This window comes from Salvelinus fontinalis, chromosome 38 (genome assembly GCF_029448725.1).
Source record: "Salvelinus fontinalis isolate EN_2023a chromosome 38, ASM2944872v1, whole genome shotgun sequence".
Classification (NCBI taxonomy): Eukaryota; Metazoa; Chordata; class Actinopteri; order Salmoniformes; family Salmonidae; genus Salvelinus; species Salvelinus fontinalis.
The window spans coordinates 34167906-34181935 of NC_074702.1; the positions used below are offsets into that span (position 1 = coordinate 34167906).

At 40.3% G+C, this 14030-nt stretch overlaps 1 long non-coding RNA gene across 2 annotated transcripts; it reads right to left on the reverse strand.

Moving 5' to 3' along the window:
- Positions 1–3013: 3013 nt before the first annotated feature.
- On the reverse strand, positions 3014–10841 carry LOC129837934 (uncharacterized). 2 transcript variants are annotated; one of them, XR_008756787.1, is made up of 4 exons: positions 10491–10841; positions 8145–10396; positions 7866–8021; positions 3014–7676 (listed from the first exon to the last, which is right to left on the reverse strand). It is a non-coding gene; the product is annotated as an uncharacterized LOC129837934 (long non-coding RNA). The 2 variants fall into 2 exon arrangements; XR_008756786.1 differs by having other exon boundaries at positions 7866–10396.
- Between the last annotated feature and the right edge of the window lie 3189 nt (positions 10842–14030).

Here is a 14030-nt window from a genome sequence, read left to right on the forward strand (position 1 = left end):
TAGAGGAGAACGCAAAACACCTGCCTCTAATTAAGAGCCATACCAGGCAACCAAAACCAACATAGAAACAGATAACATAGACTGCCCACCCAAAACACATGCCCTGACCTAAACACATACAAAAACAACATAAAACAGGTCAGGACCGTTACAGTTTCGTTTGTTCTGTATTGTTTTTGGTGAGTTTAATTTATTAAAACATGTGGAACTCTACGCACGCTGCGCCTTGGTCCATTTATTCCAACGATCGTGACAATAACGAACCGTTAACATGGCTTTTTGGCATTGGTCCATGATTCTTCACTAAGAAGCCAGTGCCTCATACCCTCAATAGTCAATAAGAGGAGACTAAGCATACACAGTAATTTATTAGGATTATGAGCGCATACCATTGGTCTAAGGCAGCTATTCCCAAACTGGGGTGCGCGTACCCCAGTGTGCAATGCCGTCGGGAGTACGCCAAATAAAAATGTGATTCACATTTTCAAACAGTCCATTTAGATTTTCCAACGGGGCTATACATTTGGCTGATGTTTTTTTCTCGCTTGAGTAGCCTCGTTTCAGTGCCAAAAATAAAATTAAACCATCAAATTTTCAGCGAATTAACAACACAATGTCAAATACATGTAGCCTAGTCAAATAATTAACATCCAATCACATTAAAAACTAAGGTGTACGCTGATGATTCATGTTTTCTTTTAAAACCACAATTAGAATCTCTCCACGGTTTCATAGAGGATCTAGATACTTTTGCTATCCTCTCTGGATTTAAACCAAATTATGATGAGTGTACTATATTATGTATTGGATCACTAATAAATGCAAATTTTACATTACCATGAAGTTTACCAATTAAATGGTCTGACAGAGATGTGGACATACTTGGTATACAAATCCCAAAAGAAAGAAATGATCTCACTCAAATACATTTTCATAGAAAGTTAGCAAAAATAGATAAGATCTTGCTACCATGGAAAGGAAAATACCTGTCTATTTGTGGAAAAATCACCCTGATTAACTCTTTAGTCATATCAGAGTTGACCTATTTGCTCATGGTTTTGCCTACACCTGCTTTTTAAATTATATGAACAAAAAATATTAAATTTTATTTGGAACGGCAAGCCAGACAAAATTAAAATGGCCTATTTATATAGCGAAAATGAATTTGAAGGGCAAAAATGATTAAATATTAAAGCCTTAGACCTCTCACTAAAGGCATCAGTTATACAAAGGTTATACTTAAATCCAAACTGGTTCTCTAGTAAATTGGTAGGAATGTCTCATCCTATGTTCAAGAAGGGCGTTTTTCCCTTTATTCAGATTACACCTGCTCACTTTTGGTTGTTTGAAAAGGAAATAATCTCCAAATTATCGTTATTTTTTAAACAAGCCTTAGAAAGTTGGTTGCAATTTCAGTTTAATCCACCTGAAAAGAGAGAACAAATAATACAACAAACATTGTGGTTAAACTCAAATACAATTTTGTATACAAAGTATTTTTCTAAGAAATCTTTTAAAAAGGTATAATTTTAGTGAATGATATTATAAATAAGACTGGTGGAGTTATGTCACACATGCAGCTAACACAGACATATGGAAATGTCTGCTCTACCCAAAATTACAACCAATTAATTGCAGCATTACCACAAAAATGGAAGAGGCAAGTAGAAGGGGAAAAAGTAAGGAACTTGCATGTCAGCCCTGTAATAAAGAACATAAATGGTTAAAGAAAAGTGTGATAAATAAAAACATATACCAATTTCATTTAAGTACCAAAAAACTGACAGCTGGTGCCATATAAATTGCAAAATAGTTGGGAAGAGATTTTCGATGTACCCATTCCATGGCACATGGTTTATGAATTGATACGCAAAACAACGCCGGATTCAAAAAAAAAAAAAAATCTATTTAAATTATTATACAAAATTCTTGCAACCATCAGAATGTTATGTATATGGGGGATACAATCTTCCCAGCTCTGCAGATTTTTCTGTGAGGAGGCAGATTCATTAGATCATTTATTTTGGTATTGTCCGTATGTAGCTCGTTTTTGGTCACAGTCCAGGAATGGCTGTAGAATTGCAACATTTCCCTAGAACTAACGCTGCAGATAGCAATACTGTGTGATTTGAAAAGCCATAGTCAATCAATCAATAATATAATTATTATTTTAGCAAACATTTTATTTTTTATTTACAATCTGTAGAAGCTATGAGAATAGAAATATTCAGTACTTTTGTGAAGCATCACAGCACAGTTGAAAAATATATGGCAAGTAGAAATCCAAAATGGATGATGTTGAGGGATAGATGGGAAGGGTTGAATGGAGCTGAAGGGTGGGACTAAAAACAAGATAACCAATGTAAAACATACGGGGTCTGTAAAATGTATTTAGGTTCAGAAAGTTTGTGAAATAGCACAGTTACAAATAGAAATCAAACTGGATGGACATCAGAAATAGAGGGAAAAAAATATATATATATAAATATTGGGAAATAGATTGTGTCTGTAAAATGTGTATAAGATGTATAAACTGAAGGTCGAAGCCTAAATGTTTATTCGTTTACTCCAATTGGGGGAAGGGTGGTAGGTTTTACGGGGAATAATAAAGGTATAATAAAGAACTATGTATATCTATATAGGTATGTGTATGTATATATGTGTATATGTATGCATGCGTGTTTGTATATGGATATATATAATTACCCCAAAAATATATGGGGGATTGGAAATGATGCAGACAATTACATTGATGGAAGCAACAATCTTTCCGCAATATTAAGTTGATCCACCCCTTAAGAAAAGAAAATTTTAAAAAGAAAAACATTACGACCAGGAATACAACTTTCCTGAAGTGAATCCTTTTTAGGTTAAAAGACTAAAAGACATTGTATCTAACCCGAGAGGCCGGCCCAAAACAACGTCGCCGCAGAAGAGGTAGACGGAGCAGCCTCCTGGTCAGACTTCGAAGACGTACACACCACCCACCGCTTCCGAATATATTACTCGCCAAAGTCCAGTCTCTAGACAACAAGATGGACGAAATTAGGGCAAGGGTTGCCTTTCAGAGAATGTAACATTCTCTGTTTCACAGAAACATGGCTCTCTCGGGATATGTTATCAGAGTCGGTACAGTCACCGGGTTTCTTCCACCGGCAGTGTGTGCTTCATGATTAACAACTCATGGTGTAATCATAACAATATATAGGAACTCAAGTCCTTTTGTTCACCTGACCAAGATTTTCTTACAGTCAAATGCCGACATTATTATCTCCCAAGAGAATTCTCGTCAGTTATTGTCATAGCCGTGTATATCCCCCCTCAAGCTTATACCACAACGGCCCTCAAGGAAGGTAGTCTGCCTACGGTGGACTCTATGTAAACTGGAAACCATACAGTGGGGCAAAAAACTATTTAGTCAGCCACCAATTGTGCAAGTTCTCCCACTTAAAAAGATGAGAGAGGCCTGTAATTTTCATCATAGGTACACTTCAACTATGACAGACAAAATGAGAAAAAAAAATCCAGAAAATCACATTGTAGGATTTTGAATGAATTTATTTGCAAATTATGGTGGAAAATAAGTATAATATAAGTATTTTCCACCAACAGTGTTGGCTTGACTACCAACAACGACGAGACAGCCTAAAGAGAGGAGGTGAGGGCACTCTGAGTGTGGTGTCAGGAAAACAACCTCTCTCTCAACGTCAAAACAAAGGAGATGATCGTGGACTTCAGGAAACAGCAGAGGGAGACCCCCCCATCCACATTAACGGGACAGTAGTAGAGAAGGTGGAAAGTTTTAAGATCCTCTGTGTACACATCACAGACAAACTGAAATGGTCCACCCACACAGACAGTGTGGTGAAGAAGGCGCAACAACGCCTCTTCAACCCAGGAAGCTGAAGAAATGTGTCACCTTAACCCCTGACAAACTTTTACAAATGCACAATTGAGAGCATCCTGTCAGGCTGTATCACTGCCTGGTACGGCAACTGCACCGCCCTCAACCCAAGGCTCTCCAGAGGGTGGTGCAGTCTGCACAACGCATCACCGGGGGCAAACTACCTGCCCTCCAGGACACCTAATTTAAAATGGATTAAATTGAGACTTTGTCACTGGCCTACACACAATACCCCATAATGGCAAAGTATCTTGAGTCAATAAGTATTCAACTCCTTGGTTATGGCAAGCCAAAATATGTTCAGGAATAAAAATGTGTCACATAAGTTGCATTGACTCACACTGTGTGCAATAAGTGTTTAAGGCACTGTAACTGTAATAATGTTATCAATAATAAAAACTGCATGGCGTCACTATAAGAGAAAATAAATATTTGTAAAACAAATGTATCTTGTTTTTTAGGTGGAGGGTCGTTGTGGGTCTTGTTGTGTTTCTGAAGGCCTCTGACAACAACAGGAGTGCCACAGTCATGGAGTCATTCGAAGCAGCCATCACCAGCTACAGAGTACCATCCCGGGTGAGATGTGACCGGGTGGTGAAAACAACCGTACCTGTGCCTTCATGGAGCAGGTCAGGGGTGGTGAGAGGGGAAGTGTCCGCAGGGGAAGGAGCACTCACAACCAGAGGATAGAGCGGCTGTGTGGGGACTTCTGGCATGGAGTCTCCAACGTTTACCATGACCTGTTCACCTTCTTGGAGATGGAGGCACTGCACTTTGTGTTCCTGCCACGGGTGAACAGAGATCTTGCTGTGTTCGCCAGTCAGTGGAATCCCCAGTCACCTCTGCAGTTGTTCGTCTCAGGTTCCGTGGCAATGCAGAGGGCCGATCTGACAGCAATAAGGGATTTGTTCGCTCCAGCTTTAACCACCATCCCTTCTTAAGCCACCACCACCTCAGCTCCTACAACCACCACTTTAGCTCCTCCAACCACTATCACTGCAGCTCTTTATTGGTCGGAAGGGGTGATTGTGCCAGAAATCCAGTTCACCATCAGCAACACACAGATGGAACTGTTGCGGACAATACATCCATTTGAAGGCCCCAGAGGCAGCCTGGGAGTTGACATTCTACAGAGGGTTATGGGAGTTATATCTTCAGCGCCACTCGTTCCTACTCCGACCTGACTTACTACACCCCTGATACTCCCCTATTGGAACGAGGGATTGGACGCTATATCTTCAGTGCCACTCGTTCTGTTGAATCAATTCATTTTATTCTTCTCCATTCAACACATACCCCGCCTCTCAATTGACCTTTGATTTTGAATGACATTATCATGCTTTGTTTATTTCCCTGTTGAGTAGTGGATTTATCTACTATTATTCATTATAGTTTTTTTCTTTGCCATTACCATATCCTGCTTTTGGAAACCCCTTTCACCCTCCCCCGTATTTCACACACTGTATGATTCGGTCTTCAGAAAGGTACGACGGACACCTTCTATTCTAAACGGATGGGGACCATAGTTAAGTACCTCTCCCTTCCTTTACGATTTTGTTTGGTCATATTTGGAGAGAGTCAGGTACTTTTAACATATACGGCCTATGGTTGAGGTTAATTGTATTTTGCTCTATGGCGCTTTAGCAAAACAGCCCCATCTGCTGATACTGCTGATACTATTTGTCTTCCACTTCAGTACAACACGACCCAGGAGAGGCCTACTGCAAGCACTGGATTGGAGCCTTCAGAGTGCGCATGCCGTGGGAGGGCAGCAGAACATTCTGAATGGACAATATTAAAACAAACATTATCTTTTGTAATGGCCAATTGGGACTTTTATAAATTGTTAAAATAAATAATTGTGTGGAATGCCCTACAGTTAACTGATGAAGATAGGGATTCTACTGGACCGGTGGTGCGGCCCCAGTTACATTTTAATTGTATATAATTGTGATTAACAGCAGCCTATTATAGTTAGTAACATAACATTGTTGACACATTGTGACAGTTTGAATAATGTGGTTGAAGACTAGTGCAGGGCTCTCCAACCCTGTTCCTGTAGAGTTTGTAGGTTTTCATTCCAACCCTAATCCAGCACACCTGATTTTAATATTACTTGGTTAATAAATTATTCAGGTTAGTTACAACTGAGGTTGGATTGAAAACCTACAGGAGGGTAGCTCTCCGGGAACAGGGTTAGAGAGCCTTGGACTAATTGATCTAGTTCTTAGATCAATGCATTTGGAATTGGATAAGTCACTACGAAGGTGCAGTTCCCAGAAGTGGAGCTGTTACTTAATGCAATGGATGGGAAATGTCATCATTGCATGTAGTTCTAATTAAATGATAATGGTTTAAGTTAATTTGTTCTTAAATGTAGGACATCAAATTATCAGATTTGGATGAGTTGGCTGCAATATGGCAGCAGTACTTCAGTCAATATCAGCAAATGATTTTGGTTATTAGTGAAGTGTCAGTAAAATGTTTCTGAAAAATTTAACCATAAAACACCAAGACAAACAATATGGACTGTATAATTAATGTAATATTAATGATCATTACGTGAACATTAACAGCCAATACGGACATACAGTGCATTCAGAAAGTATTCAGACCCCTTGACTTTATACACATTTTGTCATGTTACAGCCTTATTCTAAAATGTATTAAATAAATAAAAATGTAGCGTCATACCCAAAAGGACTTGAGGCTGTAATCGTTGCCAAAAGAGCTTCAACAAAGTACTGAGTAAAAGGTCTGAATACTTATGTAAACTAGGTATTTCTGTTTTGTATGTTTACATTTGCAAAAATGTCCACAAACCAGTTTTTGCTTTGTCAATATAGGGTATTGTGTGTAAATTGATGAGGGAGTTTAAAAAATATATATATTTTAGAATAAGGCTGTAACGTAATAAAATGTGGAAAAATAAGAGGGGTCTGAATACTTTCTAAACGCATTGTACTAACAATACATAGACGGTAAATAGATAAATGCTTAAATGTTTTTTGAAAAACAATGAATTAAGCTGCAAAATATATCTGCTCACTTGTCTCCATTAGTCTGACAAGTGGGCAGAAAAGAGGTACATTACGACATTCAAAGAACAGGGGCGGAAATGTACAACTCTTCAGTACATAGCTAGTACATATATGAAACGGTGGGAGAAGGAAGGCAGAACAAGTCTCACAGACTTGTGAATACAAGTCGTTCACCCTCTAATGTTCTAACTATTGTGTCACTCTCCACTAAGGTGTGTTTATGCAACACCGAATTGTGGGGAATTCACAATACCGGAGACCATGTAATCCCTAAAGGCATTGTAGGTGCTAAGAAGAGGGAGCCTTAGTGTCACAGCACATGTGTTTGCCTCTGGGTACTTTTTCTTCTGCTGCCCAGCAAGACTCCCTTGTGCTGTGTGGAGGAATTTGATGGTCGGGGTGTCACCACTGTTGCCCCAGGAGCAAATGCCAACACCATCGCCACTGTTAGAGGTGGACATTCTCCATCTAAAGAGTACACAGTAAAACATTTAAAATAAACATTTAAATCACAAATGGAATAATATGCAGTTAGTGATAAACTTGAACAATTTAACTACTATCGGCCAGCCAGTTGAACCAGTGACAGATGGCATCGTTCTCCAACCACCGCCGGTTGCCGCCAGATATGGAATAGGTTACTTTAAACAGGTCCCTCGGGTCCCTGGCAGTGGGAAGCTTTACGGAGTCCACAAAAAGTGCTCGGAAGCTGTCCGGGTGGTTCCCAATGCCTACATCAGCCCAAGAGATTTGAGACCATATTTGAACCTGTTATGATTTAGAGACAGTATGTATATTTAAAATAAGTGTTAAGGACAATATAGTGATGTGTATTGATTTAGGGGGGCACACCGATTAAAAATACTTATTAGAGGAGGTGACGACAAGTACTTCACAGATTTATAACAGAGTTGACTTACTGCTCCAAGGCCATCTGCATGCTCCCTTGGACAAATTGTTGAGCCACCATTTCAACCACACTTGATAACAATCCTTTTCAGCCCCAGTAGGCTCAGCCAGTCTACCGATTCCTCCAACTTATTCTTTACCTCTGACAGGTCCTCTGCTTATTTGAACTAGAATTTCAAAAAAATGCATAACAGGCAATCGAGAATTTTAAACACAGCAAAAGAAACCATACATGGAAAAAAGCATGATCTATTATTTCCTTTTGCTGTTAGGGAGGACATAAAACTTACATTTCCCAAATTTGCTTCCAGCGTAGTGTGGCTCACCTCCTCCAGACTGAGTGGAGGAGCAGGCTTCCCACACACTGCAGCAATGAGTCACTCAGAGAAGAAGTGTGGCCCAACCCATCCATGGACCACACAAACACTGACCATTTTCCCAATGCTTCCATACAGGCCCTCGTGATGCTAATTGTTTTGGCTTACATTCTGTATTTTACATGAAAATCAGACCTTAATACGGCTAAAAAGAAAAAAGAAGGCTTACCATGGACATCGAGGGATAGCCGTTTCACTCCTTCCAGACTCTCGAAGATGGCCGAGTCCCTGATGTTCCTCATGAGGAACCTGTAATACTCCCTGGAGGGACGCCCTTGGTCAACTGCCCCCTCCGCCGTGGACTCAACGTCCACAAAGGTAACGTCTATTGTAGCCCCTGTGGAGGCTACTGTTTAGGACGTTGCCCCTGTGGACATTCATCATGTTGGCGATGGGGCAGTTGTCCTGATCCTAAGGGAGACAACTCTGACATTGAGATTTTAAATACTACATTTTGCTCTTAAAAAAAACTAACTTAGTCTGTGGATCTGATGATGGAGACAAGGGAGGTGAAGGTGAGGGCGAAGGAGAAAGTGAGTAAGAGGTGAGGGGTGAAAGGAAGAAAAGAGTGAGGACGTTAAGGGTGAGGGGTGATGAGAAGGAAAGTTTGGTGATGAAGGAGGTGATTGGAGAGGAGGCTGGCGAGAGGTGAGGAGAGGGGACAGGTTAGACGACAGGTGAGAGGCAAGAAGAGAGCACAGGTGAGAGGTGTTGAGAGGGGGGCAGGTGAGAGATGAGGCAATAGGATTGCCTGTAAATGGACAGAAACAACCACACACAAATGTTATAACCAGGGTTGGGTAGGTTACTTTCTAAATGTAATCCGTTAGTTACTAGTTACCTGTCCAACATTGTAATCAGTAATGTTACTTTTTGATTAGGCAAATTTAGTAACGTAATCTGATTACATTCCGTTACTTTTAGATTACTTTCCCCTTAAGAGCTATTTGAAGGAGACAAAAATGTATGTTACCAATTGAACAACATCTACCATATTGCAGGATAAATCAATGTTAAAGTTTAGATAGCTGGCCTTATATGTTTGAGTTTATTTGATTTTTTAAAGGGACAGTACACATTAACCAACGTGGATGTTAAATTTGACTTAATGGGTTGGTTATGTAGGCTTCTTCTAACCCCTTGCTTTTACTACATATAAAAATACGATTAAATTATATCTATATATTAATATATATAATTTATAAGTCAAAGAATTGCCTCATTAAGTCTATCAAACGTGTGCGAGTTTGAGCATGTGTTCATTAGGCCTATGGATTTTTTTATTTAAAAAAAAATCAGCATGAATTAGATTGAGCATTAAAAGCCACACTTTTATTCCATAGGCTGGGATCCACACTATGCAGCTGTTGCAAGAGCGCATTTTTCACTGGCTGTCCACTGGTTCCAAAAACAATGATTGATAGGCAGCTTAAACTTTTTGAATTCAACCATTATTGGGTTCAAATACACATTTAGATTTTAGATCATCCACAACAACCACAATCCGTAAGGCGCAAATAGCTAATTGAGAGAGTAGCAGTGTGATTCACATCAATGCGCTATGTAGATATCAATAATAAGTGATATCCATATCGCCGTAGACTCCACCACTGCTGTAATCCTTACCCGCCAAGCGTTTATTCAAGTTGGATAATCTTTGGATGCCGACAGCAGTCGCACCATTGGAAGACATAGTTTGGACAGTAGCCTACAAAAGCCTATAAGTCTTTTTTCCAGCGATCCATCAAACACATTTGAATGTCATTGAGAAAACAGAGAAGAGTCAAAGATATTTTTTTGCAAACATCCTTTCTGAATTGAAAAGTAATCCAAGTAATCATCTAGTTTTTCAAAAGTATCTGTAATCTGATTACAATATTTTCGCTGGTAACGTAACTGATTACAGTTACTGTTTTTGTAATCTCTTACATGTAACGGATTACATGTTACTCCCCAACCCTGGTTACAACTATCAAGTAGCTCAACTGTAGTCAGATACAAACATCAAATATATTCACCTACACATAAAGTGTTGTTGACTCCCGAATGTCATGCTCCTCCAATGACCCGTTAATCGTGCTCTTCAGGGTTGCGAAGTCCGCTGCTGCCTGGAGGGTAAAAACCTCACTCGCGGCATCATCCTCCCCCACAAAATCAAACATCATCTATATAACAAAAGACCAACATTAAAAATTGTAATTCAGCCTGAAATGTACATTTAAAGTACTGAGCTTATCAACAAGTGAATGAATGACTTACCTGAATGGATTCAGAGAACCAGAATCTCCTAATCTGCTCCCTCCCGGTATTTGATCTTAAAGGGTATTCCATCAGGCTGCTCTGGATGAGAGACCACCCTATGTCTTCTCTCCTCTATTGACGTTCTGTTCGTGTTAAGTTATAAGTATATTTATACCACAGCATTGTTGAATTCTAGAATGGCCTTTAAAACCAGTTCAGAAAGAAAACGGTACGTAGAAATACATTTAACCATGTATTAAGCAATGAATAATGCAAGTCTTCGCGGTATAGACTCTGCTCCTTCAAGGTAGCTCACTCCCCAAGCAAAGCATCAATATTAAATAGCCTACAGGCAGTGAGTGCGGTAAGCTAACCAATGCCCCCGGCAGGAACACAGAACCTAACAGGTGGTTTGCAGGATTTCTGCCGATAAATGTGTGCTTTAGTATTATTTTCTTTGGCAACTGTGGTATAAGCGGGATAAACGCCTCCTTTCTGTACATTACCTTGGAAAAATGAAGTCCGCAAAGGGACTTGGCTTCGCCATGTCCCGCTGCGTCGTCCATTACTTCCAAGGTAATGTACAGAACGTCTGCGTTTATTCCTTACATAATACAAAGATGATATCAACTTGGTGAAATCCCTTACCTTCCTCCGCCTGCTCTCCCACTCCTCAAAACTACCACGTTTCATCTCCTGTGGCAAAAATAAGTATTGAATTCATCTGTTTTGTGTATGAAAAAGTAAGTGTTTCCTGTTGGAATGCCGATGTGTGATTTGAACAGATTTACGAAGCTATATTATTTACATACTTTCTCCTGGTCTGCAGCGAGAGATTGTTCAATTACAAGGAGAATCCTATAATTAATATTATATTTTAGAATTTGATGATAAAGGTGGAAAAGGTCGTTTAACATTCAAAACCTCTAGAGTCACTGAAGCTTGTTGTGAGGCAACAGGGAGGCCTATCTCCATAGGTAGTCTCTGCCTCCGAGGCTGTCTCCTCCCTTACAGTTTCCTTTAACATAACATGCAAGAAATCACGAGTTGCTCAATTACTTAATAACTTTTGTATACAGAGGGAAATCCAGTTTCTTTTCAAATTAATTAATTACCTCTGGCATTTATCACGTGACATAATAAAGCTCAATCTACCTCCCCCGTCCTAACACATAAGCTATCAAATGCCTTCAGTCTTAAGTACAGGGCAGACCTCCCAAGCCCAGTTGATTGCAGCTGGACACATGCTGTCCAGCTGTAGGGGAGCGAGCCTCCTCCTCCTGTCTGTCTTAAATGCCTCTATATTTGGATACATCTGAGGAAATGTTTCCCCCAAAACCTTCAAGAAGCTGCTCTCTTCCTGACCATGGGAGACTTTGATTTGCCTCACAGGATACTCTAAAGTTTCTGAGATATGGAAAAATTATTTAAATCTAATAAAAAGCATCCTAATGTATACAGGGAAACAGTCCATGATCTTTAATCAGTAAAATAACCTTCAATAAGTCTATGTTTAATCACAAGATAGATTCACACCTAGCTTACTTTTACAAAGCAAGCACTGTGCACTGCTCCCAAATGGCGCAGCGGTCTAAGGCACTGCATCTCAGTGCAAGAGGCATCACTACAGTCCCTGGTTTGAATCCAGGCTGTATCACATCCGGCTGTGATTGGGAGTCCCATAGGACAGTGCACAATTGGTCCAGTATCGTTCGGGTTTGGTCGGGGTAGGCTGTCATTGTAAATAAGAATTTGTTCTTATTAACTGACTAGCCTAGTTAAAATAAAAGTTAAATAAAAATGTTTAAAGAAATAAAGACTGCACTGTGTGCATCCCCATGTAGTGCATTGATATAGGGCAAATTTACCTATCCTGTTCAGCAGCTGGATGGTAGGGTCAGCGATCAGGCAAACCCTCATATTTATCATCCGGCTTGCCCGTTTTGCCGCTTTTGGACTCCAGCATCCTTCCGTCTCCTGAATGATTAAAATCTGACAGGTGCAAACATTATAAAAGTTACAATAATGACACTCAGCATAATCAAAACCGCCCATTCTCGCACACCCCACGGTAGCTGCTGCTATCGTTAGCTAGCTAGTTAGTTCAGTCCAATCCAATGTCACTTCATGTTCAAGTGATATTTAAAGGACAAATCTACGAAATCATAACACAACATAACAGCAATAGAAAGGCCTAGTTTACTCGAACGGACATACTGTTTATCAACAAACAAATACATAGCTAGCGAGATAGGCTATTTATTTATTTTTATTTCACCTATATTTAGAAAGATGTGTCGATATCGAGTAATTGTCTCTGGCCCCCACCCAGTTAGGGGGAGTGATGAGCTCTACAGCAGAGTCTCACAACTCAATCGCTGGTTGAAAACTGTTTTCTGTAGATGTGAATTTAAGTACAGTATGTACCTGGCTTGATGACTCCTTGCTGTCCCCAGTCCACCTGGCTGTGCTGCTGCTCCAGTTTCAACTGTTCTGCCTGCGGCTATGGAACCCTGACCTGTTCACCGGACGTGCTACCTGTCCCAGACCTGCTGTTTTCAACTCTCTAGAGACAGCAGGAGCGGTAGAGATACTCTTAATGATCGGCTATGAAAAGCCAACTGGCATTTACTCCTGAGGTGCTGACTTGTTGCACCCTCGACAACTACTGTGATTATTATTATTATTTGACCATGCTGGTCATTTATGAACATTTGAACATCTTGGCCATGTTCTGTTATAATCTCCACCCGGCACAGCCAGAAGAGGACTGGCCACCCCTCATAGTCTGGTTCCTCTCTAGGTTTCTTCCTAGTTTTTCCTAGCCACCGTGCTTCTACACCTGCATTTCTTGCTGTTTGAGGTTTTAGGCTGGGTTTCTGTGCAGCACTTTGAGATATCAGCTGATGTAAGAAGGGCTATATAAATACATTTGATTTGATTTGATTTAACCAGGTAGGTCAGTTGAGAACAAGTTCTCATTTACAACTGTGACATGGCCAAGATAAAGCAAAGCAGTTTGACAAAAACAACAACACAGAGTTACACAGTGTCCAAAGAAGGGCCAGAAGTATACAGAATGGTGTCGTCTGCGTAGAGGTGGATCAGAGAATCACCAGAAGCAAGAGCAACATCATTGATTAAATACAGAGAAAAGAGTCAGCCCGAGAATTGAACCCTGTGGCACCCCCAAAGAGACTGCCAGAGGTCTGGACAACAGGCCCTCCAATTTGACACACTGAACTCTATCTGGTGAACCAGACGAGGCAGTCATTTTAGAAACCAATGCTATTGAGTCTGTCGATAATAATTCTGGTGATTGACAGAGTCGAATGCCTTTGCCAGGTCGATGAAGAAAGCTGCACAGTACTCTCTTATATCGATGGCAGTTATGATATCGTTTAGGACCTTGAGCGTGGCTGAGGTGCACCCATGACCAGCTCAGAAACCAGATTGCATAGCGGAGAAGGTACGGTGGGATTCTAAATGGTCGGTTATCTGTTTGTTAACTTGGCTTTCGAAGACTTTAGAAAGGGAGGGCAGGGTAGATATGGGTCT